A 20275-nucleotide genomic window follows, 5' to 3' on the forward strand; every position below is an offset into this window, starting at 1 on the left:
ATATGAATGTTTTGCCAACTCACCTTCCTCTTGCGGCTGTTTGGAGCTGTGTCCATGGGTTTGATGACCTTGGACTCCCTGCTGTTGGCGAAGTGGACGAAATCAATCTGTTGGAGAAAATGCAGTGATTTGTAACTCAAGCCGATTTCCTTCATAAATTAAACTAAATAAACGTAATTGTTTTAATTGGAGGTTAGTGTACACACAGTACCATAATATGTGTGTACACTTACCAGTGATATTGTTCATATCTATGGTCAATCACTTCAATTCAACAGGCAACACCGTTTTAAACTTTTTCACAATTACAACCTTTTCCCCCCCATGTCTCTGTTTGCAGCATAACCTCATTAACTAAATTCATAAACAAAATAGGTCAAGGATTCGGCAAAAATAGACATTCTAAAGTCGCATTGGGAACTTGTAGATTCGCCAATTTTGGCTAAGAGTTTGCAGAGGGGAAAAAGGAGAGGGGAAAGTACAGCCAACTCCAGTCAACAACATAGGGCTTAAATAGTTAAAGGTTTGTTGAATGTGAGCTTAGTCTAATTTCTCTATTGTACAGAACTGTATCTTTAGTAAAGGTGCACTTACCATAAAGTGGTGTTTGGCTGGTGGTGGCCTTTGTCCCTGGCAGGCTACTCCTTGGCCGCATTCACCATGGCACGGTTTTCCTCTCCTTCCCTCGCACACGCTCAATTTGGGCCTAAAATTGGCAGCCGTGCTTTGCGAGATCTTCTGCTGGAGGACGTGCCGCATACTCCTGCAAAAAGAGTGAGATGGGAATAAGGAGATTAAGCATGAACTCCAGTAAATAAACAACAAGGTAAATACTAGTCACATCAAGAGTGCAGAGAGAGCACTGTATGCCTCAAAGAAACTAGGATTCCAGGTAAACAATGAATCTATATGTCTAAACAACATTCTTCAACATTTGTGGTCAAGAAAATTTTTTTATAAACACAAAACCATGAGAACAAGTGATGAATACATACTTGAACAAAGCAGAAGATCCAGGTCCTTCCGTCTTGGCCACGGGCACGGTGTCCCTCTTCCTGGTGGTGGTGGTGAGTTGCCTAGGGGGTAGCCTCGATACCCAGGCTTTCCTAGGGGGAGGAGCTACAGGGGAGTTAGTTTCCGTGTCTGAGTCATCTGTCAAACACGGAAACCAACTCACCTGTGGCTCTTTGGGTCCTTCTCCCTGTGAAGCCTTCACTGGCACCCCCTTCAGTATCACCCTGGAATTATTGGGGTCATCGATGCATTTCCAGGTCCAGTTGTCTAGGTCCAGGTCCTGTGTGAGGAAATGTAGACAATTGTAACTTGAGATAATTTCCTTCAATAAATGTAACTACAGGAAATTTAAGTCCTTTGAATTTTCTTATAGACAAAATTATGTAGACTTCCCAAAATAGGCAGTAAGCTCACACTCACTGTGAGATTGTAGATCGGCTATTGTTTGAATATACAAAATTGTAGTGTAGTAAAAAAGTACAATATCTGGCTGTGTAGTGGAGCAGAAGTATTAAGCTATTGAAAAATGGACACACTCAAGCAAAGTGAGAAACAGAAATCTAGTGTACTAGTTTTCCACCATGTACATACCGGTACTGGAAGGTGCTCGGTCCTCTTCAGAACCATCCTGATTGCCTGGGGGTTGTTGGGGTCCTGGATCACAGCCGAAGTCCAGGTGAAGCTGGCAGCTGCAGCATCCTGTGGGAGACATTTGTTAGTTAAGCTAATTTCCTTCATACATTGAAGTGCAAGAAATATTGAATCGATAATTTAATTGAGGATTCAAAAGTTTCAAAAATAGCAGATCTACAAGCTCGAAACGCACTTGCAGATCTGTTATTTTAGATACTATTGTGACTCGCAGGACACTGCCAGAGGCACCAAGAGCTCCCAGCCAGCAGACTGGTGCTGTGGGAACCAACACATGGGCACCGGTCACGAGGACGTCCCATACTAACATGTACTCAAGAAAGATGCACGAGCGCAAAGCACCAACGAGCTGGCCGGATGTATGGAGAACCGGGATGACTGGAGGCGACGATGGAGGGCTCCAGTCTGAGGACGACCTAGAGAGAGTGACGTGAAAATTTAATTGAGGATTCAAAAGTTTCAAAAATAGTAGATCTACAAGCTTGAATCGCACTTGCTGATCAAGTAGGGCATTAATTTACGAAAAACACAAAAAGTATATATATTACACACACATATATATATATATATATATATATATATATATATATATAATATATATAATTAAAAAAAAATAACAATTGATTTGAATAATATATAAATGACACTTAGCCAGGAGCCACTGCTCCTTAACGTGGAAGAGCTTCATGGCATGCATCCAGTACAGATGCTTCCTCTGGTCATCTCATCATGGGTGCTTGGATCCATAAATCCCCTGGATGGCCTTAAATTGGAACGCCTTGGGAACCCCCAGGAATGTATTAAGTGGCTATTAATGCTGCCAGGCAAAGGGAAGTCTGGAACTCTCTGCTGGAACTGTTGCCCCTGAACCAAACTCAAGTGGTTGAAGATGTATAAAAAGATTATGCAGCCGGTTAGTTCTTACACAGTAAAGTAAACATCATCAGTGTTCATTTGTCCGTTTGTAACTCTGAACGGTCCCCACTGCTCCAGCACAATATAGTATAAAATAAATCAGTTATTTTAAGTTAACATCAGCTTATTAAAAACAGCCGATGTACTTACAAGCTCACAATGTGTCACGAATCATGCGAGGCATTTTGTGAGCATGTGGAGTGGATCTGCCATTTTCAACAAATCTTGAGAAAAACATTTTAACACAAATATTGTAAAATATGGGAAATCTGGGATCTCCGATCTACCCGACAATATTTTCGCGTGGGTGTCTGTATCGTATTCGTAGCGACACGACATAGCCAAATGCATATTAATCTGGGTGTCGTTGAATTGGACATAGTCATACTATCTGATGATGAGAACCTAACGGTAACAAATAGTGGCCGCACTGGCTGGTAGGCCTACAACCCCGGTTGAAACCAATAACCATTGCAACTAGGCTATATGAGAGTCAGCAAACCGTTAACATTTGGGTACCTTATATTTGAACCGGTCCAGTTGGCTAAATTTGTACAATATCAGAGTTAAATTAACACGAGTAGAGCAACTTGTTAATTGTTCGGTCCGCAGTACAATTTAAAAACGACTCCCATGTCCCATTATTACAATTCACCGTGTAATTGTATGCATTTAGAAACAGACGGTTTTCAAAATTTCATTTATCAAGTATACATTACAAATGGCCGAAAAATACACGGACCAGTATCCACAGTCACAGTGCAAGTGCAAACTTACTAACTCAAAATAATCAATCCTAAACAAACGACATCGAAATAAAACAATGCTACACATTAATTAACTATTTCAAATCAGGGCCTAAACCTAAACAAACCGACCGTCTGTCTAAACTACCCGTTCTCTAATTTTTTTTACATAATTACAAGTTTACAGTAAATATATTATTAAATCTTAACGTACCATCTCCATTGCCTCAGTTAACGTTGTACGTTGATCTTGAAGAAGTAGTAGTCTCTTGAAGAAGCTAACTGTCTGTCTGTGGTTGTGACTCAACAAACGTCCGCTCAGTTAGAAGGTCAGTCAGTGAGTGAAGAGAATGAAGGCAGTTTGATATTACATTAACGTGATCTCAGACACCTGCCGTCCGGTTGGCTGTTTTGAATATAAACTCGCGTTGCCATTGGATAAGCGACGCTCTCGACGCTCGGCCCCGCTCTGATTGGTCAGTCAAATCAGAAACCGACATTTCGCGAGAACGTACGAGACCGGACGAGAGGGAGAACAGACATACAAGCTCACAGTGCGTCACACCTGCAGCCCGTTGTGGGTTTGCAGATCTGCGGTTGTCGTAGCATGCTAGGCTACCGCTAGCTAATATTGTATTCATAGGAGACCCTTAACAAGGGTGCGCTCGTTTTACCGTATAGTTTCCCCCCGCCGGATACTGCTAGTAGGGGGCTATGACGTTTTCTTTTTTTAAATGCGACACACTATTATTTCCCCATAATGCACAGAGTGGTACTGTTCAACTGATGGCAGACCGTCACACACAACAGCTGAGACGACTGAACCGAACTTAGAGAAGATAATTATTAGCCTACTGTTTAGTAATTATTAGTGAGTAGTGATCCCACAGAGGTATATACTGCATTTATTTTTTATAGACAATTCAGTGATCAAGAATTCTGTACCGTCCTTAGTGCAATAAAAAAATTGTGAAATATTTAAAAATACATTTTACTCAGAGGCTTTAGCCATTGATAGTAAATGTATAATACAAAATATTGGTTAAAAAGATGGTTGAATATTTATTTGTAGTTTACAGAAACAATGTTTAATATAGCCATTCATTTTCTGTTGTCATGGATGTACAATATATAAAAGAAAGTACAACATTGATACCGACAGTCGTGACAGAACAACACAAAGTTCATATCCCCTACTGGTTGTAGGCTACAAGGCTTTCAAGTAGTTTGCCAGTTTAAATACATCTTTTTCAACAATAAACAAAACAGATAAGTTGTGAGTCATTGGTATCCAACATATCAGCATAGTTAATATTATTAAACGATTCTATATATATATATACATTATAGTTATACAGCATTACGGGGAGAGAGATGGGAGGGGTAAGGTTGTTGGGATTAAGACTCCAACCCGTGATACACTTATTATAATATCTACTAGAGATGTCCCGGTACACTTATTATAATATTTACTAGAGATGTCCCGGTACACTTATTATAATATCTACTAGAGATGTCCCGGTACACTTATTATAATATCTACTAGAGATGTCCCGGTACACTTATTATAATATCTACTAGAGATGTCCCGGTACACTTATTATAATATTTACTAGAGATGTCCCGGTACACTTATTATAATATCTACTAGAGATGTCCCGGTACACTTATTATAATATTTACTAGAGATGTCCCGGTACACTTATTATAATATCTACTAGAGATGTCCCGGTACACTTATTATAATATTTACTAGAGATGTCCCGGTACACTTATTATAATATTTACTAGAGATGTCCCGGTACACTTATTATAATATTTACTAGAGATGTCCCGGTACACTTTTTTCGTTCCCGATCCGATCCCACAATTCCTGTGTTTTGCCGATACCTAATACGGATAACAGAGCATAATATTTATAATAATAATAATAAAAAAAGAGAAAATTACTCATTTTATCTTGTGTTGTGTTTATAGCAGACTCCTCACTCAAATGCGCACTTGCAGTTTTGGCAACTCCAAAGTAATCTCCACATGCCCCAACATTCTATTTACCTGGCATAGTGTTGACCCCTTACCCCTGTGTGGGATCACTGGTTAGACTGGCATAGTGTCGACCCCTTACCCCTGTGTGGGATCACTGGTTAGACTGGCATAGTGTCGACCCCTTATCCCTGTGTGGGATAGTTAGACTGACATAGTGTCGACCCCTTACCCCTGTGTGGGATCGCTGGTTAGACTGGCATAGTGTCGACCCCTTACCCCTGTGTGGGATCGCTGGTTAGACTGGCATAGTGTCGACCCCTTACCCCTGTGTGGGATCGCTGGATAGACTGGCATAGTGTCAACCCCTTACCTCTGTGTGCGATCACTGGTTATACTGGCATAGTGTCGACCCCCTTACCCCTGTGTGGGATCGGTGGTTAGACTGGCATAGTGTCGACCCCTTACCCCTGTGTGGGATAGTTAGACTGACATAGTGTCGACCCCTTACCCCTGTGTGGGATCGCTGGTTAGACTGGCATAGTGTCGACCCCTTACCCCTGTGTGGGATCGCTGGTTAGACTGGCATAGCTGTCAACCCCTTACCCATGTGTGGGATCACTGGTTAGACTGGCATAGTGTCGACCTCTTACCCCTTTGTGGGATCACTGGTTAGACTGGCATAGTGTCGACCCCTTACCCCTGTGTGGGATCACTGGTTAGACTGGCATAGTGTCGACCCCTTACCCCTGTGTGGGATCACTGGTTAGACTGGCATAGTGTCGACCCCTTACCCCTGTGTGGGATCACTGGTTAGACTGGCATAGTGTCGACCTCTTACCCCTGTGTGGGATCACTGGTTAGACTGGCATAGTGTCGACCTCTTACCCCTGTGTGGGATCACTGGTTAGACTGGCATAGTGTCGACCCCCTTACCCCTGTGTGGGATCGGTGGTTAGACTGGCATAGTGTCAACCCCTTACCCCTGTGTGGGATCACTGGTTAGACTCGACTGGCATAGTGTCAACCCCTTACCCCTGTGTGGGATCACTGGTTAGACTGGCATAGTGTCAACCCCTTACCCCTGTGTGGGATCACTGGTTAGACTGGCATAGTGTCGACCCCTTACCCCTGTGTGGGATCACTGGTTAGACTGGCATATTCACCGATACCGATATGACCAAATATGCCCGAAAAGGGCCGATACCAATACAGTATCGGGACATCTCTAATATTTGCCAGCCTCTAGGCGGACTGCTTGAATATTTCAAATAGCCGATCAACAAGCTCACAACATGTCAATGTACGTTGGCTACCCTAGAGGAACAATTTTAAAATGTTTTATAAAATACAGAAACAAGGCAAAGACTTTTAGGGGTAAGGGGTAAGGGGTAAGGGGTAAGGGGAGGATAGGACCCATCGGGGCTCCATTTTCGTCACCGCTAAACCCCTTATCCCTAAACTTCTTTGCCTTTTCTTTTTCTTTTTTTTTACTATTTTGCAAAACATTTTTGAATAGTTCAACTAAAGCACGGGGCGGATGGAAACGCCAAAGTATTCCCCGTAGGCCGGTGGAAGATCATCTGGTTTCAGCCCCAGCTGGGAGGGAGGGAGAGAGAGAGAGAGAGAGAGAGAGAGAGAGACAATTTAAATGTATCAATTTAAATTAGGAAACACACCATTAGATCACACCCTGTATTACGATTACCTGGGACTACAGATTAGTGCCTCAGGTGACTTTGGTCTGGCAGTGAATGCGCTAAAAGAGAAAGCATGCAGAGCATGTTATGCTATTAGGAGAACATTTTATCAAATTGATATCCCTGTTAGAATTTGGATACAAATATTTGACAGCATTATCCAACCAATTGCTCTCTATGGCAGTGAGGTTTGGGGTCCTCTCAGACACCAGGACTACACTAGATGGGACAAACATCCCACAGAAACCCTGCATGCAGAATTCTGTAGGTCCATAATTAAACATCCAAAGAAAAACACCAACCAACGCATGCAGGGCAGAATTAGGCCGTTACCCATTAATTATTAACATCAGGAAAAGAACACTAACATTTTGGTTACACCTTAAATCAAGCCCCCAAGACAGCCTGGGATTCCAGGCCCTGCAATCCCATGGAGATGAAATGAAACCCCAAAAGAGTCCCTTCTGCCAACTAGTCCTTGGACTTATTGATCAGCTACCACAGAACAGTGTCCAGCCTCAACCTCAGACCAGCACTGCTTTGCAACCACTAATTAGAGTCAACCAAATTATTAAACTAATAAAATACACATATCTGGAAAAAACTCAAAACAAACTTAATTGTTATCTGGCCCTAAAACATGAATATAAACTGGCTGAGTATCTGTATACGGTCAAAGCGACAGATCACGACCAAATACAGAATGAGTGACCACAGTCTGGCCATAGAGAAAGGACCACACAAGAAGTCCTACCTACCTCCAGAACAGAGAGTCTGTGGTCACTGTACCTCAGCTGAGGTAGAGACTGAGACACACTTTCTAATTAAATGTAATAAATATAATAATATAAGAACCACATATTTTAATACATTTGAGTTGTTGATCCCAAAGTTTAGAGAGTTGCATGACAATGACAAACAACTCATTCTGTTGGGAGAGGGAGAGGCTGCACAGTATGTGACTGCATGTCAACACAATGAGGGACACTTAGAACAAATATACACAATGTGACAATTATCTTTACACAGACCATCTCGACACACCACGGACACAATTATTACTGTACATTTTGACCGGTATGAGAGTATATTCATATTTTATTGTGAAAATGTATGTTCTATATTTGCTTGTTTTCTGTTATATTTTTTATTTATTTTATTTTGTTTGGTTCTTTTGTTGAACTTCATGCTTTGGCAATACTGTAGCTATTACATTCATGCCAATAAAGCTAATTGAATTGAAATTTATTTTTTGAATTGAATTGAATTGAGAGAGACAGAGAGAGAGAGAGAGGGAGGGAGGTGCGCACGCACGCACACGCACACGCACACACACACACACACACACACACATACACACACACACACACACACACACACACACACACACACACACACACACACACACACACACACACACACACACACACACACACACGCGCACACTCTTAACATCTGCATTTGCATTCACATTTAACAAGGAATTCTTGAACAAAAACAATAGTGGATGCGCAAGCTGGGAAACAGGATACAGGAAGCATCACCATCGCCATATATGGTCGACTGCCAATAATGATCGCAGACACTGAGCAGAATTTCGCCGATGCCTGACCTGATCAGCTCTCGGATTGGTCGTTCCTGCAATCTGCAGGCCCCTCCCCCACTTCCGTTCCATCTTGCGTCGTCGCGCAAAATGTATCCTAAATACAGTTTTCTGCTTTAGTAGCAGAAACATGGAAATACTCAAATAAAATCTAAAGATATTTTAAAACATAATTCCCGTTAACCGAAATGGCAGCTTCCTGGCTCAGACACCACAATACTTGCGCAAGCAGAGCGCGCAAGTATTGTGGTCGGTTGGACGTCACGTATGTATGTATGTATTTGGTTAAAATGGGTAGGGTTTAAAAAAAGTTTGCTCTGGTGCACTGGCCTAAAAGTGGGTCCACAAAAACTGCTAAAACTTCTGAAATGTATGTAGGTATGTATGTGTGTATGTATTTAAAGGGGGGGCTTTTTTGTAAAAAGACCAGCCCACAATACCTCCATATATTTAAAAATAATTCAAAATAGCGTTACCAGTGAAGGGCAAACTGCCTATTCACTGGGGATTTTTTTTTAAATGTGTATGTATGTATGTATGTATGTGTGTGTGTGTGTGTGTGTGTGTGTGTGTGTGTGTGTGTGTGTGTGTGTGTGTGTGTGTGTGTGTGTGTGTGTGTGTGTGTGTGTGTGTGTATGTATGTATGTGTGTGTGTGTGTATGGTGTGGTATATATACTGGATCGTGGGGGGGGTGGGGGGGGGTCTTACCTCATTGTATGATGGTGGGGGGGCTGCACTGTAGGGGGGGGGTCTGTAGAGGTCTTCGCCCTGAGGTAGGGACACGCCCCTACACGGAGAGAGAGAGAGAGAGAGAGAGAGAGAGAGAGAGAGACCGAGAGGTGGTTAAGTGTGATCATATACGCGCTCATCCAATCAGATCATCGCTACGGGGTACACACACAAAGCTGAGCATAGGAGGGCTAGCACCCCTCAAAAAGTAACTCATGAGTAGGTGGGAGTGGCTTATTGTGGATATCAGCCTATAGAGCGTCGCAGCCCCGCCTCCCCTCGAGAGACCCGGAAAAGAAATCGCCGTTCATTTTCCTCATAGGCTTTTCTTAAAGTATTTATTTAAAGACGGTTACGCCGCGGACAAAGCCAACTCGGATCGTGACAAATCATGACAATGAACACAATATGTTGGGCCGATCAAATCATTAGAAAGAAGAAAATAAAGGCAGGAGACAACACTATTTGTTTTGTTTTTCTTCTTATAAATTATTTGATCGGCCCCAAAACATTGTGTTCATTGTCATGATTTGTCACGATCCGAGTTGGCTTTGTCCGCGGTGTAACCGTCTTTAAATAAATACTTTAAGAAATGCCTATGGGCAAAATGCATTGGGATTTATTTCCTGGGCCATTCGTTGTTCTGAAAGAGCGTCGCAGCCCCGCCCCCTCGAGAGACCCGGAAAATGAAACCCCCGTTCATTTTCCTCATAGACTTTTCAGAAAGTATTTTTTTAAAGACGTTTACGCCGCGGACAAAGACAACTGTTGTCGTGACAACAAACAAAGAATTAGAAAGTAGAAAAATAAACTTTTTTTTATTGTTTTTCTTCTTTGTAATTATTTGGGGAGGGGAGAGGGGAGGGGAGGGGAGGGGAGGGGAGGGGAGGGGTCGTAGTCGACAGGCAGGAACAACAGGCGTCAACTTCCTTTTCCCTCAAACCGATTTTTCTCATCTAAAATACAGGCTACGAGAGCTTTTATTGAGGGAAAAGGAAGGAACCTTCCTCTTCCCTCAATAAAGTTGCCGCCTGTTGTTCCTGCCTGTCGACTACAAAACAATGACTACAACATGACGTAACGATATCATCCTGATGACTACAAAACAATACTACAACATGACGTAACGATATCATCCTGATGACTACAAAACAATACTACAACATGACGTAACGATATCATCCTGTGTCGACTACAAAACAATACTACAACATGACGTAACGATATCATCCTGATGACTACAAAACAATACTACAACATGACGTAACGATATCATCCTGATGACTACAAAACAATACTACAACATGACGTAACGATATCATCCTGTCGACTACAAAACAATACTACAACATGACGTAACGATATCATCCTGTTGACTGCAAAACAATATTACAACATGACGTAACGATATCATCCTGATGACTACAAAACAATACTACAACATGACGTAACGATATCATCCTGTCGACTACAAAACAATATTACAACATGACGTAACGATATCATCTTGTCGACTACAAAACAATACTACAACATGACGTAACGATATCATCCTGTCGACTACAAAACAATACTACAACATGACGTAACGATATCATCCTGTTGACTTTAAAACATTACAACATGACGTAACGATATCATCCTGATGACTACAAAACAATACTACAACATGACGTAACGATATCTTCCTGTTGACTTTAAAACATTACAACATGACGTAACGATATCATCCTGATGACTACAAAACAATACTACAACATGACGTAACGATATCATCCTGTCGACTACAAAACAATATTACAACATGACGTAACGATATCATCTTGTCGACTACAAAACAATACTACAACATGACGTAACAATATCATCCTGTCGACTACAAAACAATACTTCAACATGACGTAACGATATCATCCTGATGACTACAAAACAATACTACAACATGACGTAACGATATCATCCTGTCGACTACAAAACAATATTACAACATGACGTAACGATATCATCTTGTCGACTACAAAACAATACTACAACATGACGTAACGATATCATCCTGATGACTACAAAACAATACTACAACATGACATAACGATATCATCCTGATGACTACAAAACAATACTACAACATGACGTAACGATATCATCCTGTTGACTGCAAAACAATATTACAACATGACGTAACGATATCATCCTGATGACTACAAAACAATACTACAACATGACGTAACGATATCATCCTGTCGACTACAAAACAATATTACAACATGGCGTAACGATATCATCTTGTCGACTACAAAACAATACTACAACATGACGTAACGATATCATCCTGTCGACTACAAAACAATACTACAACATGACGTAACGATATCATCCTGATGTCTACAAAACAATATTACAACATGACGTAACGATATCATCTTGTCGACTACAAAACAATACTACAACATGACGTAACGATGTCATCCTGTCGACTACAAAACAATACTACAACATGACGTAACGATATCATCCTGATGACTACAAAACAATACTACAACATGACGTAACAATATCATCCTGTCGACTACAAAACAATACTACAACATGACGTAACGATATCATCCTGATGACTACAAAACAATACTACAACATGACGTAACGATATCATCTTGTCGACTACAAAACAATACTACAACATGACGTAACAATATCATCCTGATGACTACAAAACAATACTACAACATTACGTAACGATATCATCCTGATGACTACAAAACAATACTACAACATGATGTAACGATATCATCCTGATGACTACAAAACAATACTACAACATGACGTAACGATATCATCCTGATGACTACAAAACAATACTACAACATGACGTAACGATATCATCCTGATGACTACAAAACAATACTACAACATGACGTAACGATATCATCCTGTCCACTACAAAACAATACTACAACATGACGTAACGATTATCATCCGCTCCCGACAGGATCATACAGACTTTTGAAACAGAGACCAGGCTTTCCTCCGAGGTGGTGGAAAGCCTGGTGAGGCGAGGTGAGGTAACAGGTAACGTATGAACAGTATGTATACATGTATGTAAGTTGAAAGTAAGGTAGGTAAAGTCATTTTATTTATAGAGCGCCTTTCAAAACAGTTGTTACAAGGTGCTGTACAATACAATAAAAGGAATAAAATAAGAACATCTCAATCAAGAATAAACCAACTAAAAACAGAGCAGCAAAGACAGTACCTAGAAATAGATAAGATAGAACAGTACATAGAAATCAACAAAAAAATTAAGCAATCACTGGAGCAAGCCAACATGTTTGCGGTACAGATGCGTTTTTAGTAGCTTCTTAAAGATGCCAACAGACACAGCATTTCTCAAGCAGAGTGGTAAGTCATTCCACAGCGTAGGAGCAACAAATGCGTAAGCTCGATCTCCGTTGGTTCGCATCTTAGTGGCTTAGGGGATAATGAGAAGACCTTTGTCTGAAGACCTAAGGTGTCTCATATTCACCTTGTGGTACACCAGTTCACTTAAATACATTGGGCCCAGCCCAAGAGTTTTATAAGTAATTAATACATTTATTAATTTAATTCTGGAGTCGATTGGTAGCCACTATACTGTGGTCAGCTGGCTTTTTATACAGGCTTGGTGCCGTGCTACGAGCTTGTAGGGGCGGCGGTGGCTCAGGGATAGAGTGCCTGGATGGTAACCGTAAGGTTGCCAGTTCGAACCCGGGCTCCCCCAGAGTTACTGTCGAAGTGTCCTTGAGCAAGACACTGAACCCCTAATTGCTCCCGATGTGCTAGTTGGTGCCTTGCATGGTTTCCGCTGCCATCGGTGTATGAATGTGTGTGTGAATGGGTGAATGTAATGCACAATCTCTGTAAAGCGCCTTGGATAAAGGCGCTATATAAATGCACCATTTACCATTTAGATCTGCTATTATTTTTTTTTAATAGTGAAAATGTGGCCCAAATCTTTGAATAATATATTATTTCACAGTGAACGTTTTTAACTCAAATCTTTGTTTCTTGGGGGAGGGGGGTCCCTGGAACTACATATATTCAAATGGGGGGGGGGGGGGGGGGGGTCCCTGGAACTACATATTTTCAGATGGGGGGTCCCTGGAACTACATATATTCAGATGGGGGGTCCGCAGCCAAATACAGATCATTCTAGGGGGTTCTCGACATGGAAAAGGTTGAGAACCACTGAAAACTGTCATGATTTAGAAGACATTTTGTAGAATTAAATGGGCTGGTGTTGAAGGAGAGAGACACTTACTCCAGAGCAGGGATGTAGTGGAATACCATGGTCAGGTGATCAGAGGTCAAAGTTCAGCAGTCAGGTGATCAGAGGTCAAAGGTCAGCTGTAGGGATGAAGGTCGTGGTCGTCGTCCCGATCGGACCGGGTGATCAATCGGACATCGGGGCCAATCGATCACGTCATTTTCTAATGATCGGAATCGGATCGGGGGCAAAAACACGCAATCGGGACATCCCTACACTGTAAATCCCTGGAACATGTGACGCGTTTAAAACCTTATTAAGGGTCATAAAATACAGTAGAACATACTGTACACCTCACGAGAACACCTAGTGACAGGGTCTCAATGTGAACACTGAACACTGATGCCTGCCAGTCACAATGTGGGACAGACAGGGTCTCAATGTGAACACTGATGCCTGTCAGTCACAATGTGGGACAGACAGGGTCTCAATGTGAACACTGATGCCTGTCAGTCACAATGTGGGACAGACAGGGTCTCAATGTGAACACTGATGCCTGTCAGTCACAATGTGGGACAGACAGGGTCTCAATGTGAACACTGATGCCTGTCAGTCACAATGTGGGACAGACAGGGTCTCAATGTGAACACTGATGCCTGTCAGTCACAATGTGGGACAGACAGGGTCTCAATGTGAACACTGATGTCTGTCAGTCACAATGTGGGACAGACAGGGTCTCAATGTGAACACTGATGCCTGTCAGTCACAATGTGGGACAGACAGGGTCTCAATGTGAACACTGATGTCTGTCAGTCACAATGTGGGACAGACAGGGTCTCAATGTGAACACTGATGCCTGTCAGTCACAATGTGGGACAGACAGGGTCTCAATGTGAACACTGATGCCTGTCAGTCACAATGTGGGGCAGACAGGGTCTCAATGTGAACACTGATGTCTGTCAGTCACAATGTGGGACAGACAGGGTCTCAATGTGAACACTGATGTCTGTCAGTCACAATGTGGTCTCGGTTTCCGAGGCTACATTTTAAGTAACCGGAGGTGTCCCCCTCAGTTACACCGACGGACCGGATGTTGTTGTGAATGTGTGTGTATAGCTAACAATAGCCACACCACTCTAAAAGCGATCGACAACAACGGGAGGTAAGAATAAATCTATTGCGACTAGCGACTGCACAGCGGAGGGCCGTCTAACACAGGATGTTATTTTTTAAATATTTAGACGGGATGATTTAGATCGTAAGTTATTAACGTATTTTGGAGAGGCATGCTTAAAGTCTTTGTGTGCCGCTAGGTGGCAGCATAACGTAGCTGAGCTGTGCCACTAGGTGGCAGTATAACATAGCTGAGCTGTGCCACTAGGTGGCAGTATAACGTAGCTAAGCTGTGCCGCTAGGTGGCAGCAAACGATAGCTGAGCTGTGGCATTAGCATTAGCGCACGCTGTTTACCTCTTGCCAGAAACGCTCATAGTGTCAGAGTCACGGGCTTTGAAACCGAGGTAAACGGAGAGGAGTTGTAAAGAACCCATAGCTGTTGGTGACGGAGGCGTTGCTTAGCAACCGGACCAATGTCAAAAGGTAATTCCGGGCTAGCACGCTTTAGATATGGAGTATATGGGGGGAGGGAACGAATATATATGTACCTCGCAAATAACCTCCCATAGCTGGGGGGTACTAATATATACGTACCTAGCAAATAACCTCCCATAGCTGGGGGGGTACAAATATATACAGTACGTACCTAGCAAATAACCTCCCATATCTAGGGGGTACTAATATATACGTACCTAGCAAATAACCTCCCATAGCTGGGGGGTAAGAATATATACGTACCTAGCAAATAACCTCCAATAGCTGGGGGGTAAGAATATATACGTGCCTCGGAAAAAAAGAGTTAAAGACAAACATTAAAACACGACATCCTTCCTGAAAGGCAGACGTTTTCACTTTCGAGTTGGAAAACTGTGACTGACGGGTGGGCGGGGTCTGTTTATCTTGGGTGCGGGGCCTGTTTATTTGGGTCCTACTGGATGTGACGCGTGTGGGTCATGACTGAAACAATAAGGTCGCGGATACAAGCTGCTGAAATGAGTTCTCCAACGGGTGGCTGGCAGATATACGGTGAGAAGTTCAGTCACACGAGAGAGACTCGGAGTAGAACCGCTGCTCCTTCGCCTGGAAAGGAGCCAGCTTAGGTGGTTCTGGCATTTGGTTAGGATGCCTCTCGGATGGATTATATCTCCACTGGGAGGAGACCTCCGGGCAGACCAAGGACCAGATGGACTATATCTCCACTGGGAGGAGACCCCGGGGCAGACCAAGGACCAGATGGACTATATCTCGACTGGGAGGAGACCCCGGGGCAGACCACTCTAAAAGTCGATGTGGACTCACTGGCAATGCAACAACTCAGGATCCCCCAGGAGGAAGTCACTAATGTTGCTCTGGAGATGGATGGAAACCCCAGCAGCTTCCACTGCGCTCTTTTGCCCCTGCGCGGATTTCTCGTACCACTGCCCGTCCCGCTAGGCCCCCTCAGGCGGTGCATATGGGGCAGGGGTCCGGGGACACCTCCCCCCCCTCCTCGCCCCCCCCCAGGTGGTGCAGGTGCAGCTGCAGGTGGTGCAGGTGGAGCTGCACGTCCTTTAGGGTGCGGCAGCAGGAGGGCGGGGCAGGCGGCGGGTATGGCGGCGAGGGGGGAGGGGCCGAGGGCGCCGCGGTGTTGTTGTCCCCGCCCCCACCCCGGGGCTTCTTGGAGACCCTCCTGTTATTGGACGACGCTGACGAGGAGGAGGAGGACGATGATGAGGATGAGGTGGGGGGTGGCGGTGGGGGCGGGGGGGGCACAGCCCTAGGCGGCGAGCCCAGCGCCCGCATGGTGAACACCGTGTTGCACATGAACCTCTGGAAGCGGTAGGCGTAGAAGGCGGGCCGTGTGGCCGACACGGCGTCGCCGTCGCCCGTGCGCAGAACCTTCCATGCGCACTCGGCGCGCCGGGCCAGCGTGTAGCGCTGCAGTACGCCCTCCATGCCCACGAACAGCAGCACGCGATCGCCCCGCGCGTCCCGAGCCGGGATCCCGCCGCTCACCGCGGTGGCGTAGTTGGACGATATTGTGAGATTTGGTGGCAGCGTGGCCTTGTTGTGGTGGTGGTGGTGCCCGCCGCCCACTCCCTGTCTCCTCAGCTCCTCCTCCTCCTCCTCCTGGGAGGCCCCGGGGACCACCACCACCTCGGGGACCCCCCCACGGTCCAGGTAGTGCACGGCCACCACCAGCCGGTAGTTCATGATGCCCTCGCTCTGCAGCACCAGGCAGTCCTTCCTGATGGTGCTGCTGACGGCCTCGTAGTGCTCCGCCTCCAGCTGCAGGTTGGGCTCGCCCAGGAAGTCCAGGTCCTTGTAGGTGGGCACCTCGCCCCCCTCCTCGCCGCCGCGGGGGCACATGGCCACCGCCCGGCGCCTGTAGGTGGAGCCCTTGAGGTGGTAGCGGCGGTGCAAGGGCACGTGGCGAGGCACCAGCATGTTGGTTGCGAGCACGTGGTGCAGGCCGCCCTGCGCCAGCGCCACGCAGTACAGGCCGTAGAAGTGCGGCATCAGCGTGGGCAGCCGCGTGCGCTTCTCGTTCTGCTTCAGGTTCAGGTAGTAGCCGTGCAGCAGCCCGCGCAGGACGCCCACCTGCCGCCCGCGCAGTGCCTGCAGCGCGAACCTGTCGTCGCTCGACACGTAGAGCGGCCTGGCCTCAGAGTCCCCGCCGCCGGGCCCCGCCCCCGGCGGCTGCTCCATCAGCGACAGGTCGCCGCGGCCGCACAGCGCCGCGCGGTACTCGTCGGGGCGCACGCCGAGCGCGCCGCGGAAGTAGCGGAAGGCGACGGGCGCGAACGCGCGAAAGGTGAAGTCGCCGTAGCCGTGGGCCGGCGTGCAGGCGCCGTCGGCGTCGCCCTCCGCCGGGAAGAACACGCTCTCCTCCGTCTTGAAGTCCTGCGTCAGGATGTTGCGCTCGGGGCGGCGCGACAGCCACTCCTCCAGGTGGGCGATGCCCAGCTGCAGGGCGCCTTTCAAGCGGTCCTCGGGGGAAGGGTGGTGCTCCGCCGCCCCCGTCGTCGCGCCCAGCTGGAGGCCGGCGGCCGACGTGTCGTCTGGGCACGACGAGCCGCCCTCCGCGAAGGAGGCGGTCTTTCTCTGTGCCATGTCTGTCGTTGTCGTGGTCTTCTGTTAAGTATGAGGTTGAAGTGTTATTTATGTTACGTTTTAGGGTTATTAAAAAGACTTCCGTGGCTTCCGACTACCTCTGACACAGACACACGCTTCTTGGCATTCCAGCTAGATCTAGCGCTGGGAGTGGCCGCCAGCGTGCTTTTAAAGGTTCATCGCCTCCGCGACACACCATGCAAATGACGTCAGGCCTTCCCTCACACACACACACACACACACACACACACACACACACACACACACACACACACACACACACACACACACACACACAGTCACACACAGTCACACACACACACCTCCTGCAGCATAGCGGGGGTGGAGTACTGGGCGGTCACGCCCCTCACCATGCGCGCCACGGAGCCGGAACCCAGGTCAAACCTACAGGTCAAAGGTCAAGACAGAGAGGATCACATGACACGCCCGTTCCGCCAATCACAGCCCATCACTGCCGAAGGTGAGACTGACTTGGTGATGATGGGTTAAGGCCTATTCATAGTCTGGATTTTCGGTGGTGAGGTGACCACCGCTCCGGTGGTGAGGTGACCACCGCTCCGGTGGTGAGCTGACCACCGCTCTGGTGGTGAGCTGACCACCGTAGCTGAAATAACGTTGAGCGGTGGTGAGTAAAAACAGAGAGAAGGGCTGGAGCGGTGGCGGTGGTTTGCTCTTCACCGCGGCTCGTGACGTCATGTTGTAGTTCGGTGGTCACCTCAGTGACGTCATGTTGTAGTGGTCACCTAACCACCGTAAATCCAGACTATGTATGAGCCTTTAGGGTTAGGGTTAGAAGGTGAGACTGACTTGGTGACGATGGGTTAGAGTTAGGGGTTAGGGGTTAGGGTTAGAAGGTGAGACTGACTTGGTGATGATGGGTTAGGGTTAGAAGGTGAGACTGACTTGGTGATGATGGGTTAGAGTTAGGGGTTAGGGGTTAGGGTTAGAAGGTGAGACTGACTTGGTGATGATGGGTTAGAGTTAGGGTTAGAAGGTGAGACTGACTTGGTGATGATGAGTTAGGGGTTAGGGGTTAGGGTTACTTGGTGATGATGGGTTAGGGGTTAGGGTTAGAAGGTGAGACTGACTTGGTGATGATGGGTTAGGGGTTAGGGTTACTTGGTGATGATGGGTTAGGGGTTAGGGTTAGGGGTTAGGGGTGATGATGGGTTAGGGTTAGGGTTAGAAGGTGAGACTGACTTGGTGATGATGGGTTAGGGTTAGGGGTTATGGGTTAGGGTTAGGGTTAGAAGGTGAGACTGACTTGGTGATGATGGGTTAGGGTTAGGGGTTAGGGTTAGGGGTTAGGGTTACTTGGTGATGATGGGTTAGGGGTTAGGGTTAGGGGTTAGGGTTACTTGGTGATGATGGGTTAGGGGTTAGGGTTAGGGGTTAGGGTTACTTGGTGATGATGGGTTAGGGGTTAGGGTTAGGGGTTAGGGGTTAGGGTTACTTGGTGATGATGCGGAGCCAGTTGTCCCGGAGGAAGTCCCAGGCCAGTCAGTGTCCTCGGGGGTTCCTGCTCACCGACACCAGCACCCCGGGGAGGTCATGGGTTTTCAGGACGTCCCCCTGGAGACAGTGGTCCAGGAGCCTGCAGAGACACAGAGACATGAGACAGAGACATGAGACAGTGGTCCAGGAGCCTGCAGAGACACAGAGACATGAGACAGTGGTCCAGGAGCCTGCAGAGACACAGAGACATGAGACAGAGACATGAGACAGTGGTACAGGAGCCTGCAGAGACACAGAGACATTAGACAGTGGTCCAGGAGCCTGCAGAGACACAGAGACATGAGACAGTGGTCCAGGAGTCTGCAGCAGACACAGAGACATGAGACAGAGACATGAGACAGTGGTCCAGGAGCCTGCAGAGACACAGAGACATGAGACAGAGACATGAGACAGTGGTCCAGGAGTCTGCAGAGACACAGAGACATGAGACAGTGGTACAGGAGCCTGCAGGAGACACACAGAGACAGAGACATGAGACAGTGGTCCAGGAGCCTGCAGAGACACAGAGACATTAGACAGTGGTCCAGGAGCCTGCAGAGACACAGAGACATGAGACAGTGGTCCAGGAGCCTGCAGAGACACAGAGACATGAGACAGAGACATGAGACAGTGGTCCAGGAGCCTGCATAGACACAGAGACATGAGACAGTGGTCCAGGAGTCTGCAGCAGACACAGAGACATGAGACAGTGGTCCAGGAGAATGCAGGAGACACAGAGACATGACACAGAGACAGAGACAGTGGTCCAGGAGAATGCAGCAGACACAGAGACACAGTGGTCACTAGTGCTAGCCGGGCTAATAAGCCAGACCGAATCAGCTGTTGGCAACAAACTAAAAAAGCCCACTGCACGACAAGTGTGATTTGAGTCTGGCTTATTAGCCAGGCGACACTAGTGTGTATACAGTGTCTCCTACAGCAGACACACAGAGACACTGTCCCGCACAAC

At 46.2% G+C, this 20275-nt stretch overlaps 2 protein-coding genes across 2 annotated transcripts in view; both read right to left on the reverse strand.

Annotated features, from left to right (window-relative positions):
* ascc1 (activating signal cointegrator 1 complex subunit 1) overlaps positions 1-2976 on the reverse strand; it is a 122795-nt gene extending 119819 nt beyond the window's left edge. The window contains exon 1 of the mRNA XM_083786848.1: positions 2969-2976. The gene's annotated coding sequence lies outside the window, so the exon portion shown is untranslated. The remainder of the gene's footprint in view (positions 1-2968) is intronic.
* Positions 1-20275, reverse strand: part of LOC310874153 (carbohydrate sulfotransferase 3-like) — a 305274-nt gene that overhangs the window by 28480 nt on the left and 256519 nt on the right. The window lies entirely within an intron of this gene.

The sequence above is a fragment of the Protomyctophum parallelum genome (assembly GCF_964188405.1).
Source record: "Protomyctophum parallelum genome assembly, chromosome: 17".
Lineage (NCBI taxonomy): Eukaryota > Metazoa > Chordata > Actinopteri > Myctophiformes > Myctophidae > Protomyctophum > Protomyctophum parallelum.